Raw genomic sequence first — 5840 nt, forward strand, 5'->3', positions numbered from 1 at the left:
GCAAGCCAGGAAAAGAGAGAAGTCTCCAGAACCCAGCCATGCTGGTACCCTGATCTCAGACTTATGAGAAAATAAATTTCTGTTGCTTAAGCCACCCAGGCTGTGGTATTTCGTATGGTAGTCCTAGAAAACAAATAGCCCAGGAATAACCCCTGCCCAAAGGAAAAGACCCTTGGTTGCCCCACTCCACTCCAGAAGCTCATCACTGTGTAGCCCAGAATTTACACTACTAAGTGGTCCTTCATGCTTTACCCCGATGCTCTACTGAATCTCTGTGAGGTTGGCAACTGTTATCCTCACTTTGCAGATGAAGAATATGAAGCTTAAAACAGTTAAGAAAGTTTCCCAAAATAAGACTGACCTGAGCTGGAATTACACAGAACACAGTTGTGAAAGCTCCTATGGTCCTCTGACCCACACCTGCAAGGCACCTCTGTTGGGATGTCTTTCTCACTGTGAATCTCTGACTTTCTTGCTTATTCCTTCGTGGGATGTCCTAGGCTCTCTCTCACCCACAGGCCAAGCCCCTGCATTCCTTGGCCTCTCTCCTAACTAAGCTTCCTACACACAGCTGCAGACTCGGATTGCACTTATCTGACCCCGATCCCGCACCATCCTCTCCCTTCCTCTCCAGCCCTTTGGACCATCCTGCCTTACCCCTTGGGTGTAGCCCAGGTTCACAGCACCTGCATGCAGAGCTGTGGCCGAAGGTGTGGTCCCCATCCCTGTGTCGACTTTTGTCACCTTCTCAGCGCAGCCCTCCTCCAGCTCTCATGGAAGCCCTCAGCAGACATCTCTTTCTTCTACTTTGCACAATGCATACCCTCCAAGAACATTCATCATCCTGCTGGGGCCATAGGGCTTTGTCATGGGCATGGAAAATAACGCAGTGGTGGAACATGCAGACGAGTGTGAGGGGGGGAAGCGGCCCATTCATCATCTCCCAGGGATGGTCGAGACACAAAGACTGTGTGTTCAGAGAGAGGGTCGCAGTGCTCCAGCACAGGCAGGACAGGTTCCGGAGCAAGTGGCTCTGAGACATCATCATGTGGTGGGGCCCACACTTCGGGGAAAGACATCTGTTCATTTACGCATCAAATCTTTATTATGCTCCAGGTCCTGTGCTCAGTGTTGGCTATGCAGCAGTGAACAAGCTCCCTGGGGAAGTCAGACAACAGTTCGGTCTGTGTCTGGACCGCAGACTGGGACAAGGGCTCTGCAGGACTAACCAGGCTGATGTGATAGAGGGCCCAGAAGACAGGAGAGCATCAGGAGCAGCTGGGGGGAGGAGCAGGGCTCAGGTAGGAAAGCCCTTTTTCGAGCAGGGGGAACGCAAAGAAGCCGATGGTGCTGGAAGACAGTGACAGTTTTTCTAATTTAACTCAAGAATTAAATTATTCTGAAACACCTAATGCTTTGAGGTGGAAATCCACAAAATCTATATGAACGATTCTATATTGTACTCACCCCAGATACTGAAAATGAAGTTTAAAAAATCTGATTGAAATATGGTTGATTTACAGTGTTGTGTGTTTCTGTGACTCATACACACATATAACCGAACTCCCACTCTACCCCTCCCCCGGCCCTCCATGGCAATCACGATTCTGTGTCTGTGAGTCTGCTTCCGTTTCTTAGGTAAGTTCACTTGGGACATATTTTCGATTCTACGTATAAGTGATATCATATGGTATTTGTCTTTGTCTGACTTACTTCACTTAGTATGATCATCTCTGGGTCCACTCATGTTCCTGCAAATGGCATGGTTCTGAGAATGAGCTCTGGTTCATCTTCAGTAACGCTGACACTGTGTGAATGCCTACTGCACAGCAGGCTCTGTGCTCTCTGCCTTCGTTTTCATTTAATAGCTCTCGTAATACTAATAACAGGCCTACGTGGTGGGCCCTACTCACAGAGGAGAAAACTGAGTCACAGGCACACACTGCCAAGGTCACACGGCTGAGGAATGGCAGACGGGGCTCAAACCCGTGCCTGCGCTCAGTCATCACACCACCTCTCGCGTCTTCCTCTAAGGCCCTTGGAGAAGGGCAGTTACATTAAGAAGCATGTCTGTACTCCAATCGCTTCACTATTTCCAAGTTCTATGACCTCAAAAAGTACTCAGTACAACGGTTCAGGCTACAGCCTCAGGAGGCTCACCATCCTGGCACCCCACCGGTTCCACTCCTGATTCTGAACCACAGGGTTTCTTCTTCACCTGCTGCCACTCATCATGTGTTCAAGGGTCTCAGCTTCACCTGTAAAATGGGCTGTGAGTCCCCAAGTGGATAGGGAGCCTTCTTAGACCCTCCCCATCTCTCCCCTCTGACACCAGAAGGGGTCAGAGGCCCAGAGGAAGCAAGCTGCTCGTTAGGACCCAGTCACACCGTTTCCCAGAGAACGCCCATTTCTAAAGGCGGAGTGCTGCACTGCCAGACCCTCAGGGTGGGGAGCAGATGGCAGACAACTGTCTGGAGGGCGGAAACCCACGTCTCCCGACTCCTGAGCAGCACCTCCCCCAGGACAGGCTGCCCGGCGTCATCTGGGGACAGGCAGGCAGTAGCCATGAGCTGGGCCCTGGAAGGGGCAGGGCGGCCACCAAGCATCTGACAGCCCCAACCAGCGGGCAGCCATGCGTCTGCCAACGTGCAGCCTTGGTCTGCGGGGAGGCTGCAGACTCGTCACTGCCGCATCTCCAGGCATCCTGGCCCCGAGTTCTTTTTTTAATATATTTATTCATTTGGCCACGCTGGGCCTCAGTTGCAGCACATGGGATCTTGGAGTTTCACTGTGGCATGTGAGCTCTTAGGTGCAGCGTGTGGAATTTCATGGATCCTGGGGCCCCTGCGCTAGGAGCACGGAGCCTTACTGGCCTCTACTGCTTACCCTAGGTAGATGAGGAAAGGTTGAAAACTGTCTTCAGACTGGCAGGAGGCAGGAGGTGGGGCCACAGCATCTGGAAGGTCTTTGCTTGGGGTTAGTCTGCCTGATGTTTCCTTGGGGAAACAAAGAGCAGTGGATTTTTTTTTTTTAATATTTTTATTATTATTTATTTACTTGGCTGCACCAGGTCTTAGCTGCAGCATGTGGGATCTTTAGTTTCAGCATGCCAACTCTTCATTGTGGCACTTGGCATCAGGTTTCCTGACCAGGGATCGAACCCAGGTCTCTTGCACTGGGAGCCTGGAGTCTTAGCCACTGGACCACAGGGGAAGTCCCTGGGCAGTGACCCTTCACCCTGCTCAGTGGCCTTCCCAATCTGACTCAGACCTTGGCCATCACACGGTTACTGCCTGTGTGCTGGAAACGCTGCCCTGGCCTGAAACTTGTGATTGGAGCTCACAGGGCCTCCAGAATTGCCTCCTTCCCCTCGCCTGCCTCTTAAGGGCTTTCTGGAGAGGCAGTATGGTTGAATGGTTAATGGGAACTGATTAGATGAGATCCCATCTCTTCTGTGAGATCTGGGCAGGTCACTGAACCCCTGTGGGCCTCTATTTCCTCCTCTGTAAAGTGGATTTAGCCATGGGATCCACTTCAGAGAGTGGTGATGAGAACACACAAGTTGGTACTTAGAAGGGGCAAGGCTTGCTATATGATGGTTAGCTCTTGTTATGATTATTACAATCACAAATGTTCATTCTCCTGTAGTCCTTTTCCTCAACTCTTGTCACACTCTACACCTCCAGAGGGCTCTATGGGACACTTGGGACAGGTGACAGGCACATCTCTGAGGGCTGGGCACCACTGGCACTCAGGACAATGCCTGGTACGGTGGGCACTTGGTATATATTTACTGAATGAATGAATGCAGATTTCTGCAGGACGCCTAGGATCTAGCAGGAGTAGGTACTCAGTATTTTTCCCAAGGGATTATTTTTGTTTTTTTAATTTATAGGCAAGACTGCACCCCTCAAGCTGTCTTTCAAAGGCTTTCTGCTCGCACAGCTAAGACTTGGGACCAGGAACCCTGCCTTTGCTTACTGCCATGTCCCAATTAGTGCCAGAGCCTGTCTAGAGCCTCATTTTCCTGAGAAGAAGAATAATGCCCAATCCTAGGTCAAAAAGAATGAGATGACACAGGAAATGTGCCATGAGCTTCACAAAAGAAAACCTTACTATAATTATTACCATAAAGCGACATTATTTAGCATGCAACCCAAAACGCATTGAGTCAATGGGGCTGTTCATTTACTGAAGATCAAGGAGTCCCTTGTTTAGTTCCCTTCCCAGAGGCAAGGGTACAGTGTTCATAGCTAGCTCTCTGAAGATACAGCAAATCCACTTACTCACTGCAGCTTTCAAATGCAGGTTGAACAGACCTGTCCTCTTCTCCTCACCAGCTTAAGTAAACCTTAGTATGTACTCTGAACACTGGACACAGTTTGGAAGAGATTCCAGGGCTTCCTTGCTTGTAGGGTAAACTGTTAGAGATCTGGTGAGGACAGTCTTACAGATAAGGCTGTCTTCCCCCCAGGTTGGCATCCTGCACACAGGCGCGGCCATCCCCACTGCGGTCCCCAGCGGGTGTGCTGTGCACACCAGGTGTCCGGCCTTGCTGGACACTGCCACAAACAGGTGTCAATCTTCTGCACACTCCTTAGACACCACTGGAGTGTCAATCGACCTTGCCCACAGGACTGCAGCTTCTGTTGGCTTCCAAATTCAGCCGTCTGAAAAAATCTTGTCATTATGCTTTAAAAGTGACTTATGCTTCATTTTCTGCACACTATGTACCATGAGAACCCAGAATCTTTGTATTAAGATGAAGCTAACAGCAGTTTAGCAAGGGCTTCATGACTCAATAGCATCCTTGATTTTCCAAGGTGGGCTCGATAGGACAGAAGCAAACAAGAGATAGCAGGAAAATTAAAAAGTTGGCAACAAGAAGGCTTGAAACAGGAGGGAAGGGGGCAGGGCACAACCTTTAAAAGAAGGACAGAGCTCGAGGACGAGACACAGGCTAGCCAGAACCAAACAGGCCCAAGATGGTGAACAAGCTGACTTCCACCAGACCTTGAGCCTCAGCATCTACACACTGGAACACATCGGTAAGATAGATGACACACCCACAGCCGCGTGTGACTGTGACAGTCCCACAGAGATCAAAAAGGGGGCCGCGGCCCAATTCCTCGAAGTCCTCGGCCCTTCCCCAAATACCGAAGAACGGATGCTTTTGAACTGTGGTGCTGGAGAAGACTCTTGAGAGTCCCTTGGACTGCAAGGAGATCAAACCAGTCAATTCTAAAGGAAATCAACCCTGAATATTTATTGGAAGGACCGATGCTGAAGCTCCAATACTTTGGCCACCTGATGCGAAGAGCTGACTCATTGAAAAAGACCCTGATGCTGGGAAAGACTGAGGGCAGGAGGGGAAGGGGACGACAAAGGATGAGATGGTTGGATAGCATTATGAAGTCAATGGACATGTGTTTGAGCAAACTTGGGGAGATAGTGAAAGACAGGGAAGCCTGGTGTGCTGCCGTTCATGGGGCTGCAAAGGCTGACATGACTGAGTGACTGAACAACAATTCCTCCAAGTCATTAGCCTATGAAATTATGCACTCCTATAAAAACTGACCACCTCATACCTTGGTGCAGCTCTTGCCTTCTAAGATGGCCTATACTCTGTGAAGTGTGTTTCTCTCTAAATAAATCCACTTCTTACCTATCACACTGTCTCTCATTGAATTCTTTCTGTGATGAGACATCAAGAACCCAGGCTTCATTAAGTCCTGTGACCTGGTGTGATCTCAGTTAAAAGACTGTGGGCAAGTCCCAATCTGAGTTACACCATTTCAGGCTGGGGACTTCCTTATGCAGAACTTCTCAGACCTTAGTAT

The sequence above is a fragment of the Bison bison genome, unplaced genomic scaffold (assembly GCF_000754665.1).
Source record: "Bison bison bison isolate TAMUID 2011002044 unplaced genomic scaffold, Bison_UMD1.0 scf7180017864146, whole genome shotgun sequence".
Lineage (NCBI taxonomy): Eukaryota > Metazoa > Chordata > Mammalia > Artiodactyla > Bovidae > Bison > Bison bison.